The sequence below is a fragment of the Papaver somniferum genome, chromosome 6 (genome assembly GCF_003573695.1).
Source record: "Papaver somniferum cultivar HN1 chromosome 6, ASM357369v1, whole genome shotgun sequence".
Lineage (NCBI taxonomy): Eukaryota > Viridiplantae > Streptophyta > Magnoliopsida > Ranunculales > Papaveraceae > Papaver > Papaver somniferum.
Window position 1 is genome coordinate 43,236,998 of NC_039363.1, and position 11,288 is coordinate 43,248,285.

At 34.9% G+C, this 11,288-nt stretch overlaps 1 long non-coding RNA gene across 2 annotated transcripts; it reads right to left on the bottom strand.

Annotated features, from left to right (window-relative positions):
- Window positions 1-1,104: 1,104 nt before the first annotated feature.
- On the bottom strand, window positions 1,105-6,421 carry LOC113287408. 2 transcript variants are annotated; one of them, XR_003330042.1, is made up of 5 exons: window positions 4,823-6,421; window positions 2,986-3,520; window positions 2,370-2,884; window positions 1,670-2,048; window positions 1,105-1,539 (listed from the first exon to the last, which is right to left on the bottom strand). It is a non-coding gene; the product is annotated as an uncharacterized LOC113287408 (long non-coding RNA). The 2 variants fall into 2 exon arrangements; XR_003330041.1 differs by having other exon boundaries at window positions 1,670-2,091.
- Between the last annotated feature and the right edge of the window lie 4,867 nt (window positions 6,422-11,288).

Consider the following 11,288-nt stretch of genomic DNA (forward strand, 5'->3'; position numbering starts at 1 on the left):
AGTGTGTGTCTTCTGAACACAGAGGGGAAATGCATGTGTAACTTTGGTTTACAGTTATAAAATATGGATGTGTAACTATTACTTACACATTGTTATTTTTACATTTTTTGATTTAGGTTGTCTTAATTGCATGTGTAACTATGAGTTACTTAACTTATTTTTCAGCATTTTACCCTGTTATACATTCCACTATCCTGTCTTTGCCTGTTAAGTAACTATGTGTTACTTAACAGTTATTTTTTAACATATGTAACTTCAAGTTACACATCTTAATTTGATGTGTAACTTTAAGTTACTTAACTTGTTGCATACTTCTGAAACCTGTGCAAACAGCAGAAAAGTTCTAACAAGATATTTTTTTCAAGTCTAATAACAACTTGTAGTTAACAAAAGTACAAAAGTTTTTAATTCAAGGAATTTCAATCCAAAAGTATAGAAGTTCGCAAATTTAAGAACTGGTAAAATCTAGTAACTGTCGAAATTAACAACATATTTGCAAGTCTAAGCTAACAACGTATTTGCAAGTATAGAAGTTTTTTTAATCCAAATGACTGCTTTACACATCTCTGGATGGATCTGAAAGAATCTTGTAAAGCATGCTTCCTCTCATGTGGTTCACCTTGTCAGCCAACCATCTCACCATATGTGTTTTTTGTTTTTTGTCAAGTGGTTTATTCTTCATCCTGATCTTCATGTAAGTGCATACAAATAGAAGACAACCAGGAAATGAACCTTGTTTGGGCGAAGCGAGATTTTTGGTTCTTTCATTCAACCCAAGAGGACAGCAGAGTGTCAGTTCTCTAGTTATTGCAAATGCATATTTCTTGGCTTGCATAAAGTGTACTTTCCTGAGTTTCTTAACGTCTGACGAGTTCATGTGGGACCAAGGATTAGTGCTCATCAAGTCATACTTCAGCAGTGTGTAGTGTGTGTTGTTGTTGCACATTGGGTAAAAAAGTCTGACTACATTGTTCTTGTGCTTGTAATAGTCCCTAACAAGCCTAGGAATCCAGAATTTCTGGAAATTACCGTCATTGTCCAAGTAATTTTCCGGAAAAACCATTTGGAATATCAAACACACATTTTAAACCAAAAGTTACAAATGCACAAGTGATTATGTAACCAGAAGTTACACATAAGTCCTCGAGTTTTACACTTGAAAAATATTACACATTATAAATGGATGTGTAACTTCAGATGACACATTATAAATGCATATGTAACCTCAGGTGACACATCACACTTTGCCAACATTAAAAAATCCGAGCATGTTATCATAATCTTACAACACCAATTACACATTATAAATGCAAGAAGATTTTAAATTTTTTCGAAGTACTTACGTATGCTTTCGGGGAGAGGAATATATCTTTCTCATATTTGGGGTTTAAGTTCATCTTTGTCCTCAACCTGCTAATATAGAAGTCAAGGAATTCTGACTCCAAGTAGGCTTCTTTATTGGTAAGTTGGAGCATTAGTTCTCTGCTTATATCAAAGAGCGGGATACCATCGTCTTTGAATTCCATCCAAGGAATGTCTCTACATTAGAAAGAAGAAAACAATTAAAAAACATAATAGAATTAAGTAGTAAGATACAATTACCAATATTAAAATCTACATTTAAACCTCATAACAAAATCAAGCATGAGTTTTGGTTATAGCTACTTACGTTGTGGGATGAGTATTGAAATATTCAAGCACTTTCTTCTTTTTCTCGACATCCAGCCTTTCGATCACTGGGAAACCTTTCACATTCTTTCTCATTGTCCCATCATCTTCTTCAGCAACCTCAGCCATTCTTTCTTCTTCTACTTATGGAACTGCGGTGATTCTTTCTTCTTTTACTTCTTGGACTGCGGCCATTGTTTCTTCATTAGCAGTCTTTAATCTTCTTTGCCTTACTTTCAAACAGTTTCAGATCTTGTGTTTGAATTTTTCTATTCCTCAGCACGCGTTGGTGTACGAATCCTGGTTGGCTTTCTCTTAGTCTATTCGAAACTTCCTTGATTAGTTCTCCTACAGGTTTTGGAGTTTTATCTATGCCAAGGCTAAAATTTAATGGATCACTACCAATGTTTTCCTGTGTTTTAGCTGTGCAAACAAAAATAGGCATAATCAAAAAAAGTTGCACATGTGTAACAGAAAGCTACACTTGGTGGCCAAGTATGTAGCTTAAAGTTACACAAGGCTAAATAATATGTAACTTCGAGTTACAATTGTATTATAAATCATGTACTGTATGTAACTTAAAGTTAAACAAGCCCTACAATATGTAACTTCAAGTTACACTTGTATTTTCAACAACAAAGAAACATGGAATCAATAAGGGACAAAAATTTATAAGAAATTACTTAAGGAAGATGGGTTACCAGTGGAGGTAGGTTCTGCATTCTCCATCTCTACAGGTCCATGATCAGAATTTTCTACACCTTGGTTGATGTCGCTGACGACCGCATCTACTACTTCATTTACCTCAACATCCGTCATATCACATAGGTTAGGTTTTAATTGCACCAACCTGTAGGTCTCAGGATTGTCACTCTGAGTTTGCTGAGTTGTAGCAGTTACCACCAAAGATTCATCAAACTGTGTTGGCTGAGTTGAAGAAGTCATCTGCAAACTGTCATCAAAAGTACAGGTGTCTATTCATCCGTGGGTTTCTCTAGAAACTAGTCATCAGCATTTGTAGTTACATCTCCACATGCTGGTTTGTTTTCTTGATCCGCGGTTTTCTTCTGCACCTCATCCACAACACCAGCTTTTGCGGATTCAATCTGCGCCTCATCAACAACATTGGTACTAGAAGGTGTTTTTCCCTTCTCTCTGGTTGTTTGATCTTGCAGAATTTTTGGCGTATTTCTAGCTGTAATACTTATATATGGAACTGCACAAGGATTCAACATATAAACAATATAATAGATGTTTTAATTTAGAATGATGATGATGTCAAATTGTTAAAAAAATGAAATAAGAACAACCACTTACACTCATGTTAGTAATGAAGTTTCCCCGTCATTTTATTCTTGCTCCCTTTGTTCCTCAGACTCATTGGTAGGATCGACACCAGTTGCTTGATGATCAGTTGTTGCATGTGCTTCCACAACATCTTCTTGTTGCATAGCCTCTTCCTGGATCACTTTGTAAGGTTTAATACTCATTGCTCTCATAATTTCGCAACTAAAAATGTGAATCTTGTATTATGGTGTTCCTATAAGGTTCCTGTAGCGCCCCCAAAGCTAGCAGCTGACTAATCCAAGAGATTAACTAAAAATAGAGGCACTAGAAATCTAAATCATATACTTAATCATTCAACTAAGAAATGTTCTACAAAACTTAACCCAAAACTAACCCGCTCTGAAACATATATATACAAGAAGTCCTCTCAAATGATATATATATATACAATAGTCACTAGGTTTACAGATACAATATGCAATATAATAAACATAGTAGAAGTTATCCAACTAATGAAATCAACTCTTCGAAGCTTCCGCTGCGCAACTCTGATCTGTCTCTGAAACTAAAAGTGAGAATGGGTGAGCACATCATCCCTAAAAGGGGTGCCCCGTAGGAATAACATTTAACTTTCAAGTAATCATTGAAAATGATTTGAAAACAATTCATGTTTTCCCTAAATGTTAAAGCGCAATCAATTTCACATAGGTAAACAATCATGTATATGGAACTAACTCCTTCCAAACAATATATAATAATGGTGACTCATCCCGCACCTAGTGATTGTATAAAAGCTCGAATTCATGTAGATATAAATGAAAGAGTAGTATCCTATATACCACAGATAGAAATTCTCATTTCCCAAATAATTCATAAAGACAAACAAAGCATTACAATTCCTTTCCAAGCAATGGAAAGATTAAAAGAAATAACAAAAATTTCGTAAATCAAAGTTAAACAATGCATGGAATATACAATCAGATAATGCATGAATTTGTTAAACTTAAACTTTGGTAAAAGAAAACAACAACAATCACAAAAAAGTTAAAATTATTCCCACCTCTTTTGATGACAAGACACGCCTACCTCGAGATCCACGATTCATTGGTTCATCCTTTGAATCGATCGTTATTAATAGACTAATTGTTAATCATACAAGCACTCAAAGAGTTTAGCCAAAAGGCTCACACAAGGATCATAACATAATCTCGTACAATTCTCTAGTTATAAGTTAAGTGAACTAACTAATGGTTCTAAGCCCATTTATGGTTCTACACCTTTTATTATCTAACTTTAATATATCTTAGGTTTACTAATTTAGTTAGGTTGGTTCTATAGTCCATTATCTAAAGTCTTATGAATATCTACAACTTTGTAGAAGAAGCCAAAGGCCAATTCAGACCATATGGGTCCAAACATTCAAAATATGAATACTAGGTCTAAGCCCAAGTCCACTAAACTGACCCCTTAATCTAAGGCCCAGTCCAACTAAGTCAATTAACTGTCAAACTAATAGTCAAGGTCAACTAACAGTCAACGTCCAAGGTCGGGTCAAAGTCCAGGGCAAAATAGTAAAAGTTTAAATCGATCAACTGAGTCAAATCGGTCAGAAAGAATCAACTCAGTCAATTAGGCTGAGTCAGATGAGTCGAGTCAGTCAAGTATCTGAGTCAGGGACAAGCTAGATCAGTCAGGTTCTGCCTTGAACTAAAAACACACTGGCCTGAGCCATTGCATAGGCCAAAAGACACTAGTGCAACACATAACCTGGTAAGACTAGAGTGATGCAAACATTACAATTATACTAATAAACTCAATACACTAAACAAAATCTGAATTCCAATTACAATAAAATAAATATGTCTACCTGCAATTGCAGCTTTTCCAAGCTTTTACAAGAGAGGTTCAACTCCATTTCAAACCAGAAATTGTATTTCCAATTTCAGCAATACCAAAACAGTATGACTCCATTTGCACTTCAGTTGAGACCATACTCTCCACCACCAATAGTGCACCTATTTCAGCTCCATTCAAACCCATTTACTTCATCTTCACAAACAACACCATCTCCAGCTACCATTACTAACTCCAACAGTTCTATATAATACAACTCTCCTCCCTGTAAATGAATACAACTCCAAACTATAATCTCCACCACAGTAATTCCTAAACAACCACAACCTTATCTTCTCTACTCCACATCACCCATCTTCATTATTCTCTGGTCACAGAACACTAATTCTAAACCACCAACAGCTCTTGAGTTGTGACTGCAACTCTAAACCTTCACTCACAATCATCTTCAAACTACCCACACAGTTAACTTCCACCGCCTGCTATCCACAGTTCAAAGCCAACACAAACAACATTACCTATACTCATACAAACTCAATCCATTATCCACATTTATTCTCAACAATACATCAAACATTACATAGCCACAACCATAATCTACGCCGACCGTTACAGAACCACCATCAAAACACACCAATTCAAAATATATTCATCTAACTCCCCTGCAAGTCTGAGCAGAATTGGCTATAATTCACTAGACAAACCACCAACACACTCAGTTACATCCGCCTGGGAGAGTATATCATGAATCAACAACATACACAACAACCATACTCGACATCTTCTTAAGATTCACCACCACCAGTTATCCCCTGTAACTCAATTATAATCTAAATTTCATCCACAACTTCATGCCAAACTCATTCCAATCTTAGTTTCATTAATAATCACACAAACTCAACCACAGAAATTGCATACCTTAACTAAAATTAAAGATAAGAATAATTACCTCATAGAAGCTTCTTTCTGAACTTAATTAGCCTCAACACCAACATCTCTATTCTTTGATTAATTCATCTCCCTCGGCTCATGGCTTTAACCATCATCAATTAAGAACAAACCCATCTGTTAATTTCTTCTTAATCCTTACCCAAAACAAGTTCCAAAAGATAATACAGAAATCCTAACCAAAATTCTATTATTCATAACTGGATTCACTTCAAAACTTCAACTGAACATTTACCCATCTCTAATCTCTCCCCCAAAACCTCAACTCTAGTTTCAGCCACTTGATTTAATTGCATGCAAGAACCCTAATATCTGTTTTGGGGATGAACATAACCCTAACTCTTGATCATCTCCAAAAAGACTTCAGAACTGTAATTAAGCCTCAACCCATTGTTTCTTCATCTAGCAGAAACCTAATTACCCTATCAGTTCCATATGAACTCAGTTAACTAGTTTTACAAACCCTAACTGTAATTCCCTTGATTAATATCTTCGATTACTAATTGTTCTCTTCCCAACTTACAACAGCGCCATCACCTTCAACCTCTGCATATCCTCATCAATTGATTCTCTCAAACCGAATCTCAAACTCACTTCTCAAACGTCGGCAGAAAAAGAGCAGGGAGAAAAGAAAGAGAAGAAGGAATAAAGAAGAAGAAGAAAGAATGAGAGTTATCCTCTCGAGTTGGCTAGAGATAAGGTCAAGGTTTGTTAATAGGACACCTCAAAATGATAAGGGCATCCGGGTCGGCTAAAACACCAAATGCTTATTTTTTATTTCACACGGTTCCGATGATGTCTTCTTCGTATGGTAAGCGAATGACACGTTCGAGTAGTCTAATCCACGTAACTTTTCGAGACCTCATCTGTGATACTAGTTTCGTATCTAGATCGTTGTTAGATTAATTTCTAATAATTAAAATCTATGTTAACTAATCGAGTCACTAGCAGCTAAAACGTCTCTTGACTAGTCTAATAGCGTTGAAGAGCTTCAGGGTCTTTACAGTTCCCTTCTGATATCCCTTCTCTGGCAATTTTATGCACTGCATCAAATACTTGTTGGTTTGCTTGTAGTTTCTCTTTTAGTTCTCCGTTCTCAATTGTTCTATGTCGTAGCCACCTTTTAAGATCGCCCTTGGTTGGTTCCACTTTTGATATACCAAGCTCCATTTCAAGCTGTGAAAACTCTTCCACAAAACTAGCAGTTGGCTGCATTTAACAGACGGATAGGTCAAAAAGAGATGGCAATAATGCATGTGTAACTTAAAGTTACACAATCCAGTGGTGAGATATGCAAGTGTAACTTAAGGTTACACAAGCTCATCTATATGTGTAACTTTAAGTTACACATGCCATATACAAAATATAACTGATATTTTGCATGTGTAAATATCAGCTACACAAGCTCTTTTGCAAGTAATACTAAACAAAATATAAAGAAAGTAATAGCAAGCACTTATGGTAAACTCTCTCATGTTTGCACCAGCTATGAAATCTGATATCACTTGCATGTACCACCTTCCAACCCTCGGGATCTTTTGTTCGTTGTTTTGAACTTTTTGTATCAATCCTGCTGGCATGTGCTCAGCAAACAAGATCTGCAACATATAAACAATCAACCAATTTAATTAGTCGATCAGCAAAAAATATCTAAAACTCAGCAGTAAAACTACTTGAACTACAATCAAGTAAAAAACATTATCCCTACCAATATGTATTGCATACAACCCTTCATGTTTGAAGGAAAATCTGCATTTTTTAGTATTTCCTCGAACAAATGCTCGTGTACCAAATCTGGCCAGGAGACCTCGAGAACAGTTTCATAAGTTTCGTCGAGTGCAAAATATTTAACATTTACTGAGCTAGAATTTTTATCGCCAAAAAAAGTACACAACACAAATAAAACCCTATCAAACAAACTACAAGCTTATCATCAAGTTTTGTTCTTCTCTTTTTCTTCTTCATAACTTCTATTATTGTCTCCATAATCTTCTTCCTGGTCACTGCCATTGAATGTTGTATTTCTTTGATATCAGAAAAATATTTGTTATGTAATACGTTTTCATCCACCTTCTTTAAATTAAACCTTTCTATCAACTTTTGACCTCTTCTACTTCCATTCCTTTTCACTCCAGTTGTACCAGCAAACTTCGCCGTGTAGACTCTATAAAGTTTTCTCCAAATTTAAGTTCACATGGTACCTCACAATCTCTATCAAAGCATTTTAAAAGATTCACAACCTCATGCTTGTTAGTTGTTATTTGTTTCATGTTCTTTGTAGCAGCAATATCAAATTCATCTTAATACAACATTACAAGATCATCATAAGGCGCTTTCCAAAGATACATTTTAGCTCTGTCAAATAGTCTTATTGGATTTATTTCTTTCACCAAATCTTGAACTGCATTGAATGAGTGTCTTAACTTTCCTGTACACATTACACAACAAAACAACAAAAATCAGTAAGTTGTGTACTTATCAAATACACTCTTTTTTAATTGCAAAATCAAAAGCATGGTACAAAGAATGTGTATCTGCCAAGTACACAAACTGAAATCATGCTATAATGCGTTGTGCAACTTAATCTTATAAATTATACAAGGTGTAACTTTAACTTACACATGCTTATGAAGGTGTAACTTTAATTTACACAACCAATTTTTATGTGTAACTATTAGTTACACAAGTTAAATATAACCTAAGGCAAGTCAGTGATGAGATTCTTAATATGTGGTGTAACTTACATTTACATAGGCTCATTTGTATGCTATAGTTACACAATCAGTACACAAACCAGAATACAGTCAGTGGTGAGATTTTGAATATGTAACTTATAGTTACACAAGATCTATTTCTAAAGTTACCCAGTTTCTATTGTGTAACTCTATTTCTACAGTTACACAGGTTATATTTCTGTAGTTACACAGGTTCTATCACAAAAGAAACATCACAAAACATATACCCCAACATTAAATGGCATCTTGAAGTGAAAGAATCTTAATACCTGTTAATGCAGGATCTTCTTCAGGTGTATTCCTTCTTCCTCTCGGCATTTGATTATCTCCTGAATTTGAATTTGCAGTGGAAATTGTAAAAATTTAAATTAGTTGATTTTAAATCATGAAACCTAAATCAGTCAAAATTAGTTACGAAACCCTAATTTTAAAAAACAACCACAAAATCAATAGACAAATGAAATCAAAACATCAATCATGATGACGCGAAACATCTGAAAGCAGAAATCGAAACCTAAAACCAGAGAGGAAAAGGAGAAGAGAGAAAACTGACCTTTCTTCGCTTCTTCTTCTTTTTTCTCAGCAAACAGATCACAAAACTACTTTTAGGTTTGTCCTTCTGGTTTTTCGTCTAGAAGATTTAAACAAGAAGAAGAGGAAGAAGAAGAAGAAGAAGAAGAAGAGAAGAATAAATCAATTAACAAATTCGTCGAGAAGATTAAACATGGAAGAAGAAGAAGAAGAAAAGATTAAATCAATTAACAGATTCGTTGAGAAGATTAAACATGAAGAAGAAGAAAAGATTAAACAGGGAGAAGAAGATTTGATCGAAAACCTACTTGTGTTTTCGTTTTTGTTTGTTGAATCTAAAGAAAAAAATTCTCTGTAAATTTTTCAGATGAGATCCGTTTTCTCTCTCCTAAAATGAAAATAACTGTGTTTGTGTGACAAAAAAAGCTAAGTTAGATACTTATACAGTGAAGGTTAATCTGGTCATTTCAACTTTCATTAAATTTATTTTTAATTCGGGGCCTGGTTTTAAAACTCTTTTAATTAGGGGCCTCATTTTATGGGTTATTGTTGGTACAAAATTAATTACCCCAACAATCCTCGAGATATGTGTATGTTGATCGAATATCCACCGTTGTTTTATTTCTCCAGAATTGTAGATGAAAATTGAGGGGGGTACCTGCAAAGACACTCCGATGCTTAAGTCAGAGAGAGTTCTAGACAGGTTTTTCAGAAGAGAAAAGGAATTGTGATTTTTTCCACTTTCGAGTTGGATTTCAGCCTCTATTTATATGCAGAAAACAAATCTTCTTGTTATGATTTGTAGTTATCTCAAATAACCACCAAGATTTACCTTTATCTTATGAGATTTGTAGTTATCTTAAATAACCACTTAGATTTGTACCTATCTCCCCAATATTTGTATATATCTTGGAAGATTCATGTTTATCTTCATCATATTTGTGCACATCTTGAAAGATCCATGTCTATCTTGTCAAGTTTTGCATTTATCCAAGAAGATCTATGTTTATCTATATATATCTTGAGAGATTCTAAGTTATCTTCTCCAGATTCATAGTTATCTCAATATAACCATATTTATCTCTTGAGATTTGCATTTATATTTAATGGTTTCCATAGTAAACCATTGGGCCTCCATAATAAGCCATTTTCGGTTTCCTTAATAAACCACTGGGTTTCCTTGATAAACCCATTCCGGCTTCTTTAATAAGCCATTTTTGGTTTCCTTAATAAACCACTGGGTTACCTTGATAAACCCAGTCGGGCTTCCTTAATAAGCCATATTTGGTTTCCTTAATAAACCACTGGGTTTCCTTGATAAACCCAGCCGGGCTTCTTTAATAAGCCATTTTTGGTTTCCTTAATAAACCACTGGGTTTCCTTGATAAATCCAGTCGGGCTTCTTTAATAAACCATATTTGGTTTCCTTAATAAACCACTGGGTTTCCTTGATAAACCCAGTCGGGCTTCTTTAATAAGCCATTTTTGGTTTCCGTGATAAACCACTGGGTTTCTTTGATAAACCAAGTCGGGCTTCTTTAATAAGCCATTTTTTGGTTTCCTTAATAAACCACTGGGTTTCCTTGATGAACCCAGTCGGGCTTCTTCAATAAGCCATTTTTTGGTTTTCTTAATAAACCACTAAGTTTCTTTGATAAACCCTGTCGGGCTTCTTTAATAAGCCATTTTTGGTTTCCTTAATAAACCACTGGGTTTCCTTGATAAACCCAGTCGGGATTCCTCAATAAGCCATGTGGGTTTCCTCAATAAACCCACATTTTACCGATATCAAATAGCTTATGCGGTTTGCACGTACACTATTTTAATAGGGTATAAACACCGCCCCCTCTTAATTATCAACTTGTTGAAGAATTAAAAAGAATATAATCCCGACTGTCTGTTTCAGCGTGCCTACAATGACCCCATTACTTTTACGATCATCTTGCCGCGAATTTAGCATTGCTAACTTTTCGGAGTGCTCTCGGGTTTATGTCAACATATCTAAGTATTGAAATTACACTTAAATTTCCATACACCCTCATACTGCAGGTACCTAGCACACTGGAAACATGTTCAAAGTACCAATAATGTACAATGTACTAAAAAAATTCTTATATAAATTTATACACGTACCGGCATGTGAGGCTTGACGTGTAGATGTGCTCTCTGTTAGCACTTCCTTGTTTCGATCTAGAGTTAGTGACCAACCACTTTCTCTTTCATAGAATAACATTTTATTTATTTGTTTTCCACTTGTTCGAATGC